At 34.4% G+C, this 20,210-nt stretch overlaps 2 protein-coding genes across 5 annotated transcripts in view; one reads left to right on the plus strand and one right to left on the minus strand.

Annotated features, from left to right (window-relative positions):
* LOC118262822 (probable G-protein coupled receptor No18) overlaps positions 1 to 5,856 on the minus strand; it is a 126,735-nt gene extending 120,879 nt beyond the window's left edge. For both annotated transcript variants that reach the window (XM_035574438.2, XM_035574437.2), the window contains exon 1: positions 5,640 to 5,856. The gene's annotated coding sequence lies outside the window, so the exon portion shown is untranslated. The remainder of the gene's footprint in view (positions 1 to 5,639) is intronic.
* The window catches only part of LOC118262919 (uncharacterized), a 401,080-nt gene that overhangs the window by 348,573 nt on the left and 32,297 nt on the right, over positions 1 to 20,210 (plus strand). The window lies entirely within an intron of this gene.

Below are 20,210 nucleotides of genomic sequence, written 5' to 3' on the forward strand. Positions count from 1 at the left end.
TGAACGCCTATGACACAAAGGTCTGCCTGCAGATAATGCAGGCCTATTATCGTGTTAACACATTCAGTACCACCGACTCGCCCGGAGAGTCCACGTAAATTTAATTCCAAAACCGTAGAGTCGCACCTTCTATGCAATTCTTTAGATTAGGGTAAAGTCTTCAGTATTATTTTAAGCAGAAAATACACCATGCATTTTGGAAAGAAAGAGCAAAAACATTGATCTCGCTGGGCGAGTCGACGGCACTGGAATAAAATTTACATGGACTCTCCGGGTGAGTCAGTGGCACTGAATGTGTTAAAACGGTTGCCTACGTCCTTGAAAGGATTCCTAGTAAATATGCCTAATATCTGCCTGTTAGGTGCTATAACAGTTGCCTACGACCACGGCCCTCTCACAATCCTGCTCAGCAGCCTACATCCTTGAAAAGATTCCTTGTAAAATTTGCGTAAATCAAGTAATTCTCTAAAATACGCGATATTCTCCAAAATTGTATGCAAAATAGGAACAACAATTATGAACATGAAGTATGAGTCCTTGTTACTTTTGATACGAGAATTCATTTCTCACGGGCGTATCAGAAGTAACACGTAACATACCGAAGAACTTGACAGTGAAGAGTAATATTAGAGAATGTTGTAATATATTATGTAAGTAAAGATTTTTATTGCTTCTTCATTTGGGGATTGGTGATTGCCACGAATCTCTGAACGTGGTTTCTAATAAGATGTTTTGTTTTTTATAAAGAACTGACATCAAGTAAGTTTTCTATAACTATGGGGCATACAAGCAGTTCATTAACACGTTGGTTAGTTCATACGTAAAGAGACAGAGAACTACTTTCTTACTTATATAATTTCAAGTTACTGGTAGGCTCTTATTGGCCATAGCATGACGTTTTGTATAGCATATAGCCTTTTTCAATAAATGCACTATCCAATACAAATAATTTTTCAAATCAGACTAGTAGTTCAGTAGCACATTCTAACAAACAAACTATTCAGCTTTATATTTTATTATATTAGTAATAAGTATAGATGTTATTATACTGTCAGTATGTTGAATAATAATTTTATTATCAAATATTAGGAACGACATCAGATTAAAAAGTTTATTACTTTTTTTGAAATGTCTAATACGATACGTTTCTGTGAATTGTGTATACGACTACTGAACTTACCTAACTAAATAGAAGGCATCATAAACTTAAACTCCATGAAGCAAAACTAAATAAAAGAAGAGATACGGGTCGGAGTATCAGTATCAGAATAAGGGTGTTTTTCCACAAGAGATGTGCTATGCCACGTTGCTGTGGATGCGTTTGGCTTCTATAAATCATATTTCTTGGTACACATAGCTTAGACTGGTGGAAACGGACTCAGCTGAGCTATGTTTTTTTTTATACGGAAAGATGCGTGCTATGGATGGCTTCCTGTCGATACATCGTATACTCGAGCTGCGCATCTTCCTAGATTCATAGAACATAGCTGCATACAGCTAGCGCCACCGAAAAATAGCTGTATCTGTATCCAGATACATAGCTTAGTATCAGAAACGGTCACATAGTTTAACAGCTTAGCTAATACATCTTCGTAGCATAGCTACATAGCACAAATTTGGTGGAAAATCACCCTATAACGAATAAATAGTTTCAATAAGGAAAATCAAAATAAAAAACTGAAAGTTTGCTGAACATTGCCTGAAAGTTTGTTTCAGTTCTCTGCTATTTGTTTAGCGAGAATATCGTCAACTTTCCCCGTAAAAGATAAATAAAGTTTCAAAGTTGAAGTTCAACACTATTGGTTGGGAGACATTTATTTCAAAAACTGCGAGCAAAGTAAAAAGGAGTCTTGTTATAATATGCAATAAAGAACTTCTTACGTTAGACGACAATGATATAATAATACTATAATTATAAATGCGAAAGTTTGTATATTTGTTTATACCTTTCAAATCAAAACGACTGAAGGGTTCGATATGAAATTTGGGACAGGGATAGATTATGATCTGGAATAACACTTAGGCCACGAGATTTATTTTATCCCACGAGAAAGCGGGCGAAGAAGCTGTTTGAAACATATATGAAAATAATGTGTTCATACTTTTCGGTTATTGCAAAGATGTAAATTTTTCACCAAACATCATTGCCGATCTGTACCCTTAGTACGAGTTTGCATTACGCTTCAAATAATTCAAATGAGAGTGCGTTCAGCGCTCTGATTGGTTGGTTTCATTTCGATTACTTTAAACGTACAACAAACTCGTACTAACGGGTACTCGTATTGGGTTTCGAACGTGAACTCATTGATCAACAGTCTCAATTGCAACAACTCTCTTTTTATTAAAACACAAACTGAGCACGCTTCTACATTCAACGATTTGTGACTTCACATATTTGTATAAACCAAACAAAATGAACGATATTTATGAATTATATCAACAAAAACAGAATCCAATCACAATATTTTAAAAGTAAATAAATACAGCACATTTACTGAGAAAATACCGAATCATTTTTGTAGCAAAACCTTAAATCCAATTGCATTGCTCGGTGGTGTATCTGTTTCAATCGAAATATCACAAATAAAAGTATGGAGGTTATAACTTCGTTTTCTTGGCAAACATTGCCGACGGATGAGATATTATTGTGTCGTGATATAAGTAGGTTTTAGTATTGTTAGGAAGAGTTGGTTTAAGTTTAAGTAGCTTTAGTGGTAGTTGAGAGTTTTAAATACACATCGTCTTGATCATCTATATGTAAATACTGCAGTATTATTTATTTAAAAAACGTTGCCCTAGACACACCTATTATTTATTTAAAAAACGTTGCCCTAACACTAGAATGTTCTCCTGTTTGCAAACATAGAATTTCATATGCACATGCCACCCAGACCCAAAACAACAATTTGTGGATCACACAAAGAGTTGCTCCGTGCGGAAATTGAACCGGCTACACGTTACACGGCATTCAGTTGCCCAGCCACCGCGCCAACAGTCACATTGATAAGTTTTATATTATAAATGAAACTTATATAAATATGGCGTGAAAGAAAAACATACAAAACAAATTTTTAAGATATTTTCGAAGGACCAGAAATTATAATTCAAATTGAAATTATTGTTTAACATAAAACAAATCTAAACTGTATATTGCAGGAAACTAAAGAGAAAATGGAAATAATAAGATCGAAATGAATACATTAAATCATTCTCAGAAGCCCTATTTGCAGACTTCGTGTCTGCAAATAAGCAAGCAACACTAATTCTCCTTAAACTTATAATACTGGTAATACCACAGCCACCCAATACAAAATAAAAGCTAAAAGTACCTACACGACTATGTAAGCCCGTCGCATAATATTTGCAATTTTCACGAGCCAACAAAATACACCATTTTAAATCTTTAAAACACCTTCACATGAGCTCATGTCGGCAACAAGGCATGCCTTTGCTGTTTCATTTAAAATTGTTGCCCCGAAGAAATTTTTCAAGTAAATATTTTCCCTTTTAACATCAGGTCGCTTGTACCGGGTTAAAATACGGTTTACATCGTTTAATATTCATAGCTGTTGTAGCATAGTGACTAATTTCTCCGTCGTGGTAAGCTGGGGTAGACAGCTGGGCTTTGGTAGTCCGTTTTTTAATGTTTGTTTGTGATATGAGGTGAATTAACTAAAAAGTTGTTTATGAGATAAATTACTAAGCTAGACATTACGTTTCAGACATACATAACTTTACGCCTGTCTCCCATGGGGGTAGGCAAAGACAACGGACCGCGACCATAATAATATGCAAATAGGCAGGTTTCATCTTATTCAAAACCCTTTAAAATTAGTTTTAATAATGAAGAAGTGAAAGAATATTTTTAGCATTAGAAACAAAAGTAAAGATAATTTTGGTGAACCAAGAAATGATTACTCCACACCATTGCCACGTTGGAAAATGTTTCCTAATACTCCATGGCATGGCTTGAAACTAATCGAGTTCCTCGTCAAATAATTACGTTAGTAAGCCAAAACACATAATAATTAATGTTTCCTGAAGACATGCAGCATTTTTTTATATATAAGGAAAGCAGATGGCTTAACGTAGAGGCAAAAAAACATTGCTCACATAATTAATGAAACCTACAGAACAGAACCTTTAATTCCTATGCCATAAGGCTCAAAATATTTTATTAATTTTATAAATGACTGCCTCGTTGGTCGAGTGGTCGCAAGTAGAGTACTAGTCGCGACTGCCGGAGAAGAGGAGAAGAGGTCTCGGGTTCGATTGGGATCGGGCAAAGTATTGCTGGGCTTTTTTCGATTTTCCGAAAATTTTTCAGTAGTAGAAAGGATTCTGGAATCGTGCCCAGTATATGGCAATAGGCTCACTCCCTATCACATAGGACTTATGTATAACACAAATGGTGAAAAGTGGGTGTAAATTGTATAGCAGCATTACGTGTTGTAATGTGCACCTCTGTCTACCCCATCGGGGATAAAAGGCGTGACGTTGCATGTACATATACAAACAGCTTAACCACGCTAACTTTAATAAAATAATTATGAACATCAAAGTATACATTGTATAGTAAATTAGAATGTGTTGAAAGCAAATTGTGGAACATGATTTTAATGAATATTTCGGATTAAGACGCACGCAATATGCGTTCCATTTAATTAATCCTGCACAGATTTGTTAAGCAAGAACTTTTAATAAATGAACACGTTTTAATATAATAAATTAATGGTTGTTAAACTTCATTTTCAGTTAATGTAGTTTGAATTTTCTTGAGTTTATATATTTTAAGTAAATGTGTTTAATTTGTCTTGAAAGGGTGAATACATTTTTTGATCTTAGGTGGAAAGAGATTCAAACATGACTTCGAACTATGTTTAAATTCATATTATCTATACAAAATAAGATCCATCGTAGTTTTCTACTACGAGTACTTTAATTAGTAAAATATTAACCGCCACTCTCAGTCATTTAATGGTTAATTAACCCAGTCCTTAACAATTGTTTTTGATACAAAATCGTTACTAAGGAATGGTTTAAGTAATCATTAAATGTCTCTGAGTGCGGTAGTAATAATAATAAGTAATATTAAGACTTTTCATAGTTTTATATTTAAACAGTATATGAACTTGTATGTTTGTAAACGCACCCACGACACAGGAGAAAATCCTAGTGTGGGGAGACGTTTAAAAAAAAGAATAAAAAAAAAATATAAACTAATAAAAACTAATTAATAAAACTCTTGAATTATAATTATTAAACTAAATTAAACATGCAAACCGCACGTGGTTTCGCTACCGCAAAATTGTATACGTTTTGTATATTATAATATACGATACTATACACATACAAAATTATGATAATAATGTGTCTTTAAGATTATGGAATGTTTAGTTTTTTTTTTGCAACTTAAGGAAATATTGAATACCATACTTCAATTGGTAATAATTTTTTGCTCCGCACCTAACCAGTTATAGGTGTTTGACAAAAAATAATAACATAAGTCATAGCTACTGAATTCCGCTTCCAATTTTATAAATAAAATCCATCCAAAAGGATTTATTTTAAATACTTAATTTTAATTATTTAAAATAAAATAAATATTTACAAAAAAGTTTCAAAGAAAACCAACATACCTTATCAACGCACCAAGTCCATGCTTTAAAAAAAAAACTAAAAAACCAAAACCCAAAAAAAAAACAGAACACTGCACTCTAAATTCAAAAACAATATTTTGAATTAGGAATTACATATAAAACGGTCACTTTGTACGTCACTTTCACAAACACTGGATTATTATAAAGTTGTAAGCGCTATGGGAGCGAGCGGAGTGTACGTGCGACCACGGCGACGGTTTTGGCCGAATGACGGCTGGTCCGCACCTGTTGTATTCACAGCTTTAGCTACATTAAACGAAGGAACTATCAACTATGAATAGGACCTTAAGAAACTATAGTAAAGCAATCCTTAAATACATTATTAATTATCATTCTTTTTTTAAACATTAAGTGTTTAAGGTAAGGCATTAAACAGCGTTCCAAAAAGCAAATTGTTTTAACGCCTCTTAATTTTATATTCGACCTTTTTTATACTTAATCTTTTAGTAGTTCGCCACTATCAAAGCCTTATTTTCTGAGACCCTTTCATAGAAGCGTTCATATGTGAAATTGCCCCTTGAATCTTTTCAAAGGACAAGAAATTGGTAGGTAAAACGATTTGTGGGTGGGCTGTACAATAGGCGATAAAAGTTACAGCATTTTTGCATTTAGTTTTCTATTAAATATTAAATTCACGAAATATTATCTTAAAAAATCTAAGTGATTTTGAACTAAAACACTTTTAATGCCATATTTGTTAATGTTAATATTAAAAAAAAATATGTATATAATATTTTAAAGAAGATGACTAAAAATAAAGAAAAAAAATATGATTAATTTTCTGTTTTGTATTAAAATAATCATTACATATTCAGTTATCAAGTTATTTAGTTTAAAATATAAGGATTAATCATTAAAAAAATCTGTTATCAAATGAAAAAGAACCCTAACACACATTTTATTAAAATCGAAACTCGAAAAACATATTCATGATGAAAAGCTATTTGTTAATTAATTTGCGTACCCCACATCAGATGTCAGCACCCAATATATAGGAGTGAGTAACAAAATTAATCACGATTTATAAAAGTTAATTACTTCTCTATATAATACAGGGTATCCTAAAACTTAACGATATAATTTGGCCCAGTGATAGGCCTTCTTATGATGGCTTTAGAAAACTTTTGATCAAATTCTATTTTTGATTGTTATTTGTGGAAATACTACTTTTATTTTCAGATTATTGGGGATTGTTGCAAATAGCAGCACTGTTCAGGTTATTAATACAAAAGAGAAATAAAAAAATACATATTATTTTAAAAATTGTGATCACGGTAGTTGAATACGCAACAAGGGTCGTCGGATTTCAAAAGTAGTCGATTTTACCTCCGTATTTTTTTCGAAAATGGAATATCTTTTTTCCTTGTATTTTCCACAACAAGAAGGCCAATCACCCGGTTAAGTTATATTGTTGAGTTTATTGACAACCTGTATAATTTACAAGTCATAGTCAGCATATAAAATAATTTAGTACGTTCTAATAGGTCTTGAAATGTCAATTATTAAAGAACTATTTTTAGATACTACTCATAATAGTATTAGTAATTAGTCGTTCATTTTTTATGAGTACAGAGTTTCTTAGAAACCACGAAACCTACCGAGAAACTACGACACATCTAATTATATTTCCATGTGGTTTAAATATAGGCTTACTAAAGGTAAGATCATATTTAACAAGCACGGCTTCAGTTCGGCTCCGGCACGGATTGTGGCTACCGTTAGCTGTCAACGTGCTTACGGTGCAATGCCCGCAAGGTGCAAGCTTGCAGTCGGCGCGCCGGCGACCAGCGACATTTATTTGCTTGCTCCTGGCGGACGGGTCGCCGCCACCCGGCTAGCTGTCAGCGAGTAGTAAGCACGTAGCCAGCACGCTTCCAGCGCGCGGTCCCTACGCTTGAAGCTCACGGGTACCCACTGTCGGCTTTTTTGTATTGACGGTATGAAATCTATACTAATATTATAAAGCCGAAGAGTTTGTTTATTAGTTTGTTTGTTTGAACGCGCTTATCTCCGGAACGACTGGTCCGATTGGAATAATTATTTTTGTGTTGAATAGTGCATTTGTCGAGGAAGGCCATATCACGCTATGACTAATAGTAGCTAAGCAGAGCGGGTGAAACCGCGCGGAAGTAGCTGGTATATCATACGAAATATGATTTAAAATTCAAATTGAAATGACAATTTAATTACCGGGTTGAAGCCGCGTGTGTTATGTCCTTAATACAGAGTTCTATAATAGCACATAACAAATGTACATGTACTGAAATAAACTAAGTTGTAACTGGTTATTAAATAACTGGTAATATGAGGGAAAGTTCCAAGGTACTTGAGTATCAATATAATGTGAGAAATATGAATGATGACGTTGCTAAGAGTTCTAGATATGTTTATTAGATAAAACTTTGTCGGATTTGAAGTGGAATTCTTAAGGTAAGTAATTGTAAATTTAAAGTACTTATCGAAGTACTCAGAGTCATTTAATAGTTACTTTACTTAACTCCGTACTTAGTAATTGTTTTCGAGAATAAAGTCTTTGAAAGCGGCCGTTAGTTCATAAATATTATGAGGTTTTTTACTTTGAAATGGTTATTAAGCAACTTATTAGTTTACGTTCAGCTCTGCGCTTGCTGATACATCCAGGAAGCCCCTGGATGTATGTTACTTTATTATAGAGGCCTACATAATATATGTTCAGTTTAACAACTTATAAATATTACAACACACTATAATTTCTCAATATATGATAAAAAGGCATGACAAATTTCCTTACAGCATTTGGACGTTAATGTTCGTAAATAATATAATTTTTATAGTATTTATATAAAGAAATGTTCAAGGTCAAGGTGACAATTAATTAAATATAGATAGTTAACCTTTCTTCTTATTCTAGTATCGCATATCATAACAACTATTTCTCCGTAAACGTAGGCCGACGCCTCTGCTTACGCCTTCGAATAATTATAATAACTGCAAGAAAATCACTTTGAAGTCTCTTTCAAATGTCTATAGATAGTTTCGTTAGTGCATAGTCCTTGACCCCACTAAGATATTAAGAAAATTTCATTTTCTTCGCCCACGATCTTAAGAACAAATAAAGTTTATTATTTACAAAGTTAACACGATAAATACATAGAATGTATATTCAAATCCGCGTGGGAAGAGGCTTTTGCTCAGCAGTGGGCACTTATACGCTGTTGATGTGATGTCATTCGAATCCTTCTTCTTTTTTCATCTGTCTAATTGATTAACGTTTCTAAAAACATAATCAGTATAGATGTAAAAAGGTAAAAAAATAAAATAAACAAAAACATGGCACTGCTATTCATATTAAGTGTAGGAGAGTTATGTTTCGGCACGAATGGGCCGGCTCGACCGAAGTGATACCACGGCCTCACAGAAACCCCAACAACCCATAAATTCATAATCATAACCCGTAAAAGGTCGGCAACACACTTGTAACGCCTGTGGTGATTCAGGTGTCCATGGGCGGCGGCTATTGCTCACTATCAGGTGATCCGTCAGATCGTTTACCGCCTTAATAATATGAAAAATAAAAACAATTTGAAACTCCAAAAAATTCTCATAAAAAAATGAAGTCTGCGAGTGCAATATCAAGTCACAACTTTACGCTCTCTCTGTAGAAGAACGGTAGCATATCTTATGCAAGAAGCAAGAACTTCTGTATAATGCACTAATGGACATAATTAACTACAGAAAGCATTACTTATTTAATTAGCCACAGTAGAATACTGGCATAGTTGTAATTTTCACTGCAGTAAGAAGTCTCTGCACTAAAGTTACAAGAGAACTTTCTTTGTGGGTATCATAATATTAATTAGTGGAAAGAAATATTGTATCAGTGCAAGATTTCTTCTCGGTTTAGTTTTATAGTTTTTAGTCGCTCACGATGAATAGAATCAATGGGGGAGAGGTCTATATTCAGTAGAATTTTGGACTTAGAAGTCGCTCGCTTCTCATGCATGAGGATGCGGTTACGAAACATACCAACGGCAAGTACCATTGCAACTTTTTCCAAATTATATGTATTTTCTAAGATTATTAAAACACTACTGACAAACGGTGAAGGAAAATATCGTGAAAGCCGGGCTTATAATTTATAATTATAAGTTTGAAATCACCAGTCTGCATTGAGCAAGCGTGATGATTAATGCTCAATACTTCTCCGTGTGAGAAGAGATCTTTGGTCAGCAGTGGCCACGTATTAGCTGTTGATGTGATGATGTGTTGTGATATAAAATTCTACACGATATTCGCTTCAGCATTTAACATGTTATTTACACAACGAACGTATGTGTAAATATTTAATGGAGACTAATAGATTTTAATTTGATGAATATTTTGTTCTGTTTGAGTTCACTAATGCATTTTGCTATATTGTAGAATAAAATTGCAACCAAACATATACACGAATGTTATTTTATATGACTATAAACTGAATTGAATTTATATTTATTACCCAACTTCCTAAAAAGGAAGAGATTCTGATTTTCAATTCGACCGATATTTTATTTATATGAACAAAACCGTATTTTTATTGTTCCTCGAAGAATAACAATACCTTTTTTAAAGGGGGGAAAATCATCCAATGAATTCTTCCGCCCTGGGCGAGGCGAGACGGAGTGGCAGACTCTTACTGACTAAAAACCACCCTGTTCGTACTCCTGTTTTTCGAGCCGGAGCCCCGGTAAACCCACTAGGTAGTCCGCAGCTCCGGATCAGGAATAACAATACCTATGTCCCCGTTTTCATTTCTCCTTAATTAGACATCATCCTATCAAAAACATATTTCGCTCTCATATTAGTATTAACTTCTACGTTGCCATCCTTCTAACATTCAAATATGTCACACAATTTTCACAAAGCCCCTCTTACTAAAAACTAAATATACTTTTATTACAACACCTAGAAATCACATAGCAAAAAGTCTCATTAAAACAGAGATTAGAGTAACACTGCCGATCTTCGCCCCTTCGTATAAATCTTCCCAAGCCGTTTCGCTTCGCCCTTTAGAAAAAGATGGAAAAACCGAAAGGAAAAACCCAAAGCGTAGGTGAAAGTAACACTTCACTAAGTCACTTATGGAACTTGCCGACCCTTGGGTAGTTTTAAGAATGTTAACTACGGCCGATTAAGTTATTTACTTGTGCTTTGAATTAAGTTGAATTTAAGGTTCATTTTTGCGTATTCTAGTTGTCAATAAATAGAAATACAGAAATTTCTTTTATTTTTTAGTTGAAAATATTGTTTGAGTGAAGAAAACACGAAGATTTCTTTTATTCAGTTTTTAGGTACTGGTTATAGATGTTAAATCTTTCAGTCGGTTTTAAAAAGTGCCGTTGATGCCTACAGTTACGCCGATTAGATATTAAGATGCTGTTAAATTGTAATCATCGGCTCGACAAGCAGGAATGGGAACGGGGTGGTTTTTAGTCAGTAAGAGTCTGACACTCCCTCTCACCTTGCCCTGGCGAGAGAAGTCATTGGATGAATTGCCCCCCGGAAAAAAAATTGTATTCAACTAAAGAGGTATATCATTTACATAAAAACTTCTTCTAGTTAATCAAAATATGCAAAAATTATTATGTTTTAAATATTACGAATTAAAACATCGCTAAGTACACGAGACAGGATGGCGAAATGACAACTTATTTGAAGTCTTTCGCAATATTTGAATAACAAATGTATACTTTGACGGAATTCCTGACGAAAATTCATTTCGCATGAAAGGGCAAATCTTGTCAAAAATAACTTTCAGCCCCCGATACCCGACAGATGGTACCCTTTTGTTTTTCTGGTCTTTTAATTATACTTAGTTCAGAAAGTTTTCACAATTTTCGCGCAGCAATTTCCATACAACGTTTAATCGACCGGATTTGCAGCTTTTCAGGGCTATTCTCAATGAATAATTTATTGTTTACGAACGAAAATAGGAATTGTTTTTTAAAAAACAATGTAGTTTTGTTTACGTTCTTGAGTTTTTTTTTAAATCTGCTCAGTTGTAAAATCACAGATAGTAGAGTTTAAAAGCAACCGCCAGTTTTATTTTAAGTTTTCTTTAAGAAACAAATGTTCTGTTATAATGCCGTGTAGTGGAAAAATTAATGGGAAAACTAACTTTAACTATTTAAAAAAAGTCGAAATTTCAATACACCGATAATTAATCTTTATCACACAATTCAAATAATCCAACCAATAGCATTACAATATTTAAGTTCATGCATTTATTCATCGTCAGCCTATAAGTGGCCATGGTGAGAGTACGGTTCCGAAATTTCGGACCATACAAATCTACAAAAAAACCCAAAAAAAACCATTAACATGAAACAGCAAAGGTGTCCGTACAGTCGACGAATGAAACTGGTACCCCATAAACGTGGAACGCTATCGATCGTACACGATGCTATAAATCGTAAGTGGTGATAAATTGCTGGCCTAAAGCCAACTAATGCCGTGATAGGCTCTCCCTCGGTGGAACCTCACAACTAGCACGGCTTGTGATGTAAAGGACTGATTTGTGTACACTAAATAGCATTGTTGTTTCTTGTTGTGTCGAGTGACCTTGAGTCATTTTTGTTTTGGAGTGTTTTGTTTGGTTTTTATTGTAGGTGAGAGATATAGAAGGTTTGTGTGTGAAAAATCTAATTGCAATACTTATTTTTAATCTTTAAACCTTTTCTCGGTGATAAACGGATATAACATAAACAATTATTCAATTGTTTATATCGTTTCAGGAGTTATGCGCTTGCGCCTTGATTAGAAAATATTGATTTATATAGATAATGTATTCTTTATCGGATCTAAGAATAAAATATAAAATTATAACCATTTGTGCGATAGTAACACACTTGTAGTATAAATATTGGTAACGGCAAACTGTGTTTTTGTCATACATTTTTTACTTCTAATATTTTTATGTGATCGCAATAAATACACTTATATTTAATGGCGGGTTTATTTGTATTTATCGTAAACAAATTTCTATGATTCGATGAAGTTTACGCTTTAGTCCGAAATGAGATTAGCTATCTAATAAAATTTTACACTGCAAAATATGAAAGCCATTGAATGAAATTACCATAACATTATGATAAACATGACCAGTAATAAAAAAAAAATGTAAATCCTTTAAAAGGTTCAAAGTTAAATTTCAAACCAATAATTATTAAGCGATAAATTCACTCTTTATGTAAAAATAGAGTCTATGACAATTTGTATGCGAACTACATTGGCTACGTGCTACGAATCCAATAAGCTACGCGTGCTACGAATTCGCTACGAGAGTCGTAGCAATTTTAATTGGTAACTCGTCTACCGAAAAGTTTTGATTAATCTAAAATGTCATTTACAAGTTAAGATGAGGTTTAACTTTGAAGGCTTTCGAGTCCAATCATTTGGACTTTTTAAATGGATTTTGTGACTTGAAAATGGTCTTCTAATTGTACATCGCGCTGTTTATTGTATGATTGGGAAATGGCAGATCAAAGAACGAAATTAGAACTTAATGGAATGTAAAATGAAAATTAAACGTTTCTCGCGATCAGGAATCATACTTCTGGCTAACTTGCTCAATCTGCGAAACAGACTAAGTTTTTTCAAGCAAATCCTCTACCAAGCATGGGAGAATTCATCCACATTAAACTTGCATTTCGATTCCAAATCCATTTATTTCCCAGAAACCCTTTAGTTCAGAAAACAAGTAAAAGGGTATTTGTTTTCTTTACAAACGTACACATTAAATCGTTTACAAATTTTTAATGTCAGAAGGATCGCGACCCTTGTGAATCGCAACATAATTAGGGCTCGAAGAAAGGACTTTTTTACAAAAGTACCTTTAAGAGGATCATAAAGTTAAAATGTAAATTGTGTTTGTTTTTTCACACAAGCACTTGCAGTATCTAATGTCGTTAAAACTTCGAAGAAGTTTGTAGATACGACGGTTTAAAAAAAGCAAATAGAATTTACTTTGTATTTTACGTTGCTACTATTTTTAGACAATGTTATTCTTATAAGACGAGATATACCTTTTTGAGGGGGGAAAATCATCCAATGACTTCTCTCGCCTTGGGTGAGGCGGGAGGGAGTGTCAGACTCTTACTGACTAAAAACCACCCCATTCCTACTCCTGCTTTTCGAGCCGGAGTCTCGGTAAACTTACTAAGTAGACCGCAGCTCCATAATCTAGGTATATCTCCGGAGCTGCGGACAACGTAAAAGGTTACCGGGGCTCCGGCTTAGAGTCTGACACTCATTCTCACCTCGCCCAAGGTCGAAGCAGTCATTGAATGATTTTCCTCGCTTAAAAAAATGTATGAAGACATTAAAGCTAAGTAGCTGACTATAGCTGGATGTATACCTACATGTTACGTCTATAATTATTAAGAAAAAAATATAAGAATTATGTATTTTTATCACATTTTTATCTGTTTTCGCTAATAAATGTTGGAGTATTTCATTAAAATATTAACATAACGGACTTAATTTTCACAAATGAAGTGGGTCTGACGATGTTATTTCGCAGCTGGCCTAATTAGAGGACACTTATGTAGGTACTCAACTGGACCTTAAAACACAGACAAGACCTAAGGTCCTTTTTAATAATGTAAAAAAATATTACTCCTACTTATATACCGAATACTTGTACATTTAACTCAATCGTCGTTTAGATAACGGAATCAAACCTCCCAATAGTAACGAATAAACTACAAAATAATCATACCTCAAATTCAAATATAGAAATATCATAATCAACAGCTTGGAAACAAAACCACTAAATTAGGCATTTATTTTTCTTTGTTTTAGTTTTAAGTTATAGTAAGTTGTACATCTTTATTTATTACTTATTTAAGTTTTTATTTCATGTTAAAGATTAAAAAAGTAATATTTTTTAATAAATAATATAATATAATTTTTAATAATATAATGCAATTTAAGTCTCATAGTGAAGAAAAGATAATGCTAAATGTATAACTCTAAAACACTAACAATGTCGAATAATGCCTATTTTATTAGTATTATTACAAGATCTGCTTACTTTACCCTGACTTACCTTAACGCACCCTTCCCTGTTATGTAACAACAGACAGACAAACGGAATTAATGGCCATTCATTTATTTGTTAAGATATTAAGGATACGACTGACCTATTTAAAGTACACGTGTAACTTCTAGTTACACAAAGGTGACACCATTACCGAAAATATTGGTGGAAACAAAGCGTCATTCGTTCTGACTTGTCATCGTGATAAGAAAAATTGGATGCGTTTTGAAGAATATTTGGGGATATGGAAATTGGAATTATTTTGGGTAATAAGCCATTACGTTCGTTTTGTAATACTTAGTGTGGGAGAGTCATGCTTCGGCACGAACCGGACCGATGTTTTTAAGTGGTAAATTCAAATACTCTCACTATGGGTGATGCAGTGTCAGACTCTTACTGACTAAAAACCCCAGTAAACCCGCTAGGTAGTCCGCAGCTCGCGATTCGGACTGACCACATCCATACAGAAAACTGGTGTGAAACCACTTTTGCGTTGTATTTCGTCTTGTGAGTAAGGTTACACGTACTACAGGCCTAATTCCTTTGCTCCTTAATCTCCTTAACAATGGGAATATCAAACAGGTTTTATAGAAGGGGAGACTAACTCATAGTTTGCTGGAACATAATGTAAGTAAGAAACAAGGCATATCCTTTTTGTCTTCATCTTATATAGCTGCAGTCAACAGGTTAATTAAAACAATAGCCGTCACACACGTACGTGTGACCGGCATTAATGGAGGAAGACTTAAACCGTTTCACAGCAGATGTGAAAATTAACACAAGTAAAAACATTTTGGTTACACTGGCGGACAAAATAGATGGTCCATTTGTACTGGGCAGGCACTGGGCGGGTACATGTACAGGCATACATGTCGTCAATTAATTTGAATTATTTTGTTTGTATGTACTAACGTTAGGTTAAGATTTTACGAACATTATATGGATCAATATGTTCTGAAGTAAATAAATGAATTTGAATTTGAAAAATAAAAGGTTTTTTATTCAAGTATTTATTTCAAGGTCATATATCCAATATCGACCTAACATACATCAAAGGGACTGCAATACAAATAAATAAAACAACGCTCTGTATGGTCTATGAATATTTTGTTGTTTCAGTGTGAAGCATGTCTAGACATGTGTCAGTTTGTCTATTTATATTTATAGCCGCATGTATTTCGTTTTATGGCCACTTTCATCGTTAGTAACATGTTATGTGATAGACTATTACATTTTCTAGTGCACATGACTTGTGTGATGTTTGGTTTTACAACTTGACCTACGCTAATAGGGTCTTTGTATTGCTAGACTGTAAATATTTTGTGGTAAGACAAATATTTGTGATTATAGTGTCTTTACATTGTTAATACTTAATGTTAGCCAGTTTGACCTTAAGACAAGAGAATCAACACGTAATGTTAGCCAATTTGATCTAAAACAAGTTAATTGAGATAATCTTGTTAACACGACAATAGACACTGAAGTTGAGTGCTTAGTTTGTTTGGAGGTTTGTCCGTCAATCACGGTGAAACTACTGACAAGATACTTAAATAACAAACAATTTCTTACTTATAAACTTCTCTAAGTTTTTTACTACCTTTTACAGATCTCAGGACACATCGCTCAAAAAACTGACTGCCGATGAGCAGAGAATTCATCAAGTGGAGACGACAGATTGTAAGACGAAGCGTGGGCAGATCTACCGCTAGATGGACCGACACATCGCCAGAGTCGCGGGGAACTAGTGGATGCAGGTAGCGAGCTGTCGTTTGGCACGGGAAGCCATTGTCCAGCAGTGGATAATAGCGCTATTTTTTATAGATCTTATAAAGATACACTTAAGTCTTTCATCCTTCACGTGAACACTCTTATTTTTCCGCACATTTTTTCTAACTAACGAAACTACATTTTTATGTTTACTGGACCTATAAATTCGTTATATTTTCTTCTTCTATAAAGAAAGACACTTCACGTCGAGATATGATAGTGTTTCTTTTAAGATAAGAGCTATGCTTTTACTAGACTGTAAGTTTAGTTGACGAGACAACAATGCCTTGTTAGTAACGGTACTAGTACTGTATCTAGGTATTATTATATAACTACACATCGTATTTGTAGTGTCATTAAAGTAAAACTCAGCGAGAGATTTTTTGTTATGTTTTACTTACATTTTTTATGGTATAAGCCGGTAAACGATCTGACGGATGGTATGTCTCCGCTCTTTGTATGATCCACAGATTGTTGTTTCGGATCTGGGTAACATGTGTATGTGAACTTGTATGTTTGCAAACGCACCTATGACACAGGAGAAAATCTTAGTGTGGTAAAGTTTTCTTTAAAGGAAGGATGAAAGTAAAAAGTATTACTGGGCTTTATTCGGATTTTCGAAAATTTCTCGGTAGTAGCACGGAGTCTGGAATTGTGTCCAGGATATGGCAATAGGCTCACCCCCTATTACATGGGACTTATAACACAAATGGTGAAAAGTGGGCGTACATTGTATAGCGGCATTACATGTCGTAATGTGCACCTCTGCCTACCCCTTCGGGGATAAAAGGCGTGAAGTTATGTGTGTTATGTGTGAGAGAATTACTCTGAATAAACTTAAAAAGAACAGATCTTTAGAGTAATTAGAGTAATTTCTAAATCAACAATTTGATTTTTTTTTCAAAAAAGCACTGCGTCTACCAGAACACCAAAATTTCAGTCACTTACAAAAAGCAACCATAATAATTTATTACCCTGCAAAAGATTTCACATAAATGGATGAATGTTCCATCATTTAAAAAAGGTATCATTAAAAATTCAAAGCTAAAACAAATTAATGTGCTAACAATAGAGCCGTCTTTGTTCCCGTGTTCGCTGTCCGGTCCCGGAGACCAGCTGTCTGATTCGTCCGCAGAGCTAGAGCTGCACCGTCCGGGATTAATGTTATTTTTATTTAAACGTATACTCGTACGTGGCATTTTAAAAACGAGGATTTATTTTACTAACTGAAAATGGATTTCAGACACGTTTGATATATTGGACTGGTTATTGAACTGGAGTAATGGATGGTCTGGAATTGAGCTTTTCATTTGTTTCTTTGGGTATGTGGTTTCTTGTAGTTTTCGCACCTTTATGTTGTTAATATAAGTATTTTTTGATGACGATGGAACCTTCAAATGGCGCTTAATTTTTTGGGAAGAAATATTTGGCAGTGTGGGATTCTTACCTAATATTTTAAGTAAGTGGTATTGACTTGAGGTTGTAACTGCAAAATCTTGTAGCCCGGGTGTCATCACTGCGAGGACTGCCCGGACGACTCAGTGGATCATACGGTGATGTTATGCCCTGCATAGGCTGAGCACCGCTGTGCCCTCAGGAATGTGACCAGTCCCGGTGACCACTTGAGTCCATCTCTGGTCCAATAGCGCTGATGTCCGACCCGGAGGTGCGGACTACCTGTTATGGGGACTCCGACTCGAATAACACGAGTAGGAACGGGCTGGTTTTTAGTCAATAAGAGTCTAACACGCTCTCGCCTCACCCAAGGCAGGAGAAGTCATTGAATTATTCCCCCTTATAAAATAATTGCATTATGTTTAGTAAGTTCTAGAATAAAAACTGATTTCGAATAACTGTTACTAAAAACATTGTTTTATATTTAACCCCTACAATAATATTTGTGCTAAAGTCAATCAGGATTAAGTTTACGTAATCAGCTCTGACTTTTACGATAGGATAGTAGTGGGCGGTAGGCTTTCATTATAGATGTTATATTTTTAGCAACAAATCTGTTTATGAATTATTAGGGTTTATTTTTTTAAGGGACTTTTGTACAAAAAGTGTGCGTTCTTTTATATAATGAACCAATAAACATAATTGCAACTTAAATAGTAAGAATTATGGTATATTTAAATTAAGAATTTAGTCAGTTTCTTTAGCCCAATGAGCCTACACGTCTCTGGTAATTGCAATAACAATTACCTATACGGTTGGCGCAGAACCCGAGCGACCGCGGCTGTTGTATAACGATTAGCAGTTTTGATTCCCATACGGCACAACAGTTTTAGTAATCTACAGATTGCTACACTGAGTGTATGAAATTGTATATATATTTGTAAAACCATCCCGAACGACACATGAAGAGTCCAAGTATGAAGCAACGTTTAAAAAGATGGAAAAGATTTTCACGTTTTCCAATTGCACTACATCCAGTAATAACATGGAGTCTGAAATAGTATCCGGTGAATATCAATAGGCTCAATTCCTACACTAATGACAAAATTGGTAAAAAATATGGACTGATATTAACGTTACAAGTGCGTTGTCGGCCTTTTTGGGGTTAGTAATTTTAAGGGATTTTGGGAAATCGGGGATTGGGAAGGGGGAAATTGGTCCTCCAGTAACCACTCACACAACGCAAACGTTGCTTTACGACGGTTTAGTTCTTTTGCATAAAATTAACCTGGCTTAGTAACATTTGCACGTAATTACAGTTTTTTTTTTTACATTTGATGGGTCGATGTTTAGCCACTATCTCGCCTGATGATAAGTAATGATGCGGTCTATAAAAATAGGTTGCTTATGGGTAGACATGCTCGAAGGAGTATGTCTACTAACCTATTTATACGGGCTTTGAAAATACCCAGAATACATACATCAGGTAACACAGATTCCGGCTAAGAATTCTAATATTAACACATTGAGCGCCTTGGTGGGCACCGGTGACCGACGTTAGCGGAGGATTTGCCTTCAACAGTTTTCTATTGGCAGTCAAAGACTTAATATTAGTCTAAAGTCCTTATTGAATCAAAGAATATACAGATTCAAAATGGCATTTCAAAAGTAAATAATCTCATAAATATATGGAAATCAGACATGACAACACGGTGTCGGCCATTGTCTCACTGAAACGTAAACATTGTGGTTTACAGCGCGTGCGATTAACATGATTTCACGTGTTGTTTCATATAATTCGTGAAATGTAAAACGTAACAAAGACAGGCGTACATTTCTGTTAAGTAAACTGACAGATGGATTGCGAATTATAATAATCTTTGTTCATGTTTTGTCAGGTTGGATTTAATCGGCCTGGTATCACATAAAATCGCTAATTGGTTACCTCAACCGTTAATCAAATAATTGGCAACAGTTAATAAATTTTAGATAGATAGTTACGTGAGTAAGCCGATAAAATAATAATTAATTAAGTAATAATATATTAACTGTTAGTCAATAATGGAACTCTAACTCTGTTATAATTCTGATAACTTCTAAACTAAACAAAGAAGTAATAATATTTAGGTTTTTTAGATGTATTAAGATATTGAGTGCAAGTAAACTATCATTATGTGTAATGGATATACTCTTACAGACAACCCAAGCAGAGACTAATAATATCAGCTAGCTACCTAGCAATTTTCTCCCCTTTTCTTTATCCACGCCTAATCATCTATCGAACCCTAGAACAGCTGCACCGAAAAAAAAAAAAAATCAATCACACGAAG

This window comes from Spodoptera frugiperda, chromosome 12 (genome assembly GCF_023101765.2).
Source record: "Spodoptera frugiperda isolate SF20-4 chromosome 12, AGI-APGP_CSIRO_Sfru_2.0, whole genome shotgun sequence".
NCBI classification, from domain to species: Eukaryota; Metazoa; Arthropoda; class Insecta; order Lepidoptera; family Noctuidae; genus Spodoptera; species Spodoptera frugiperda.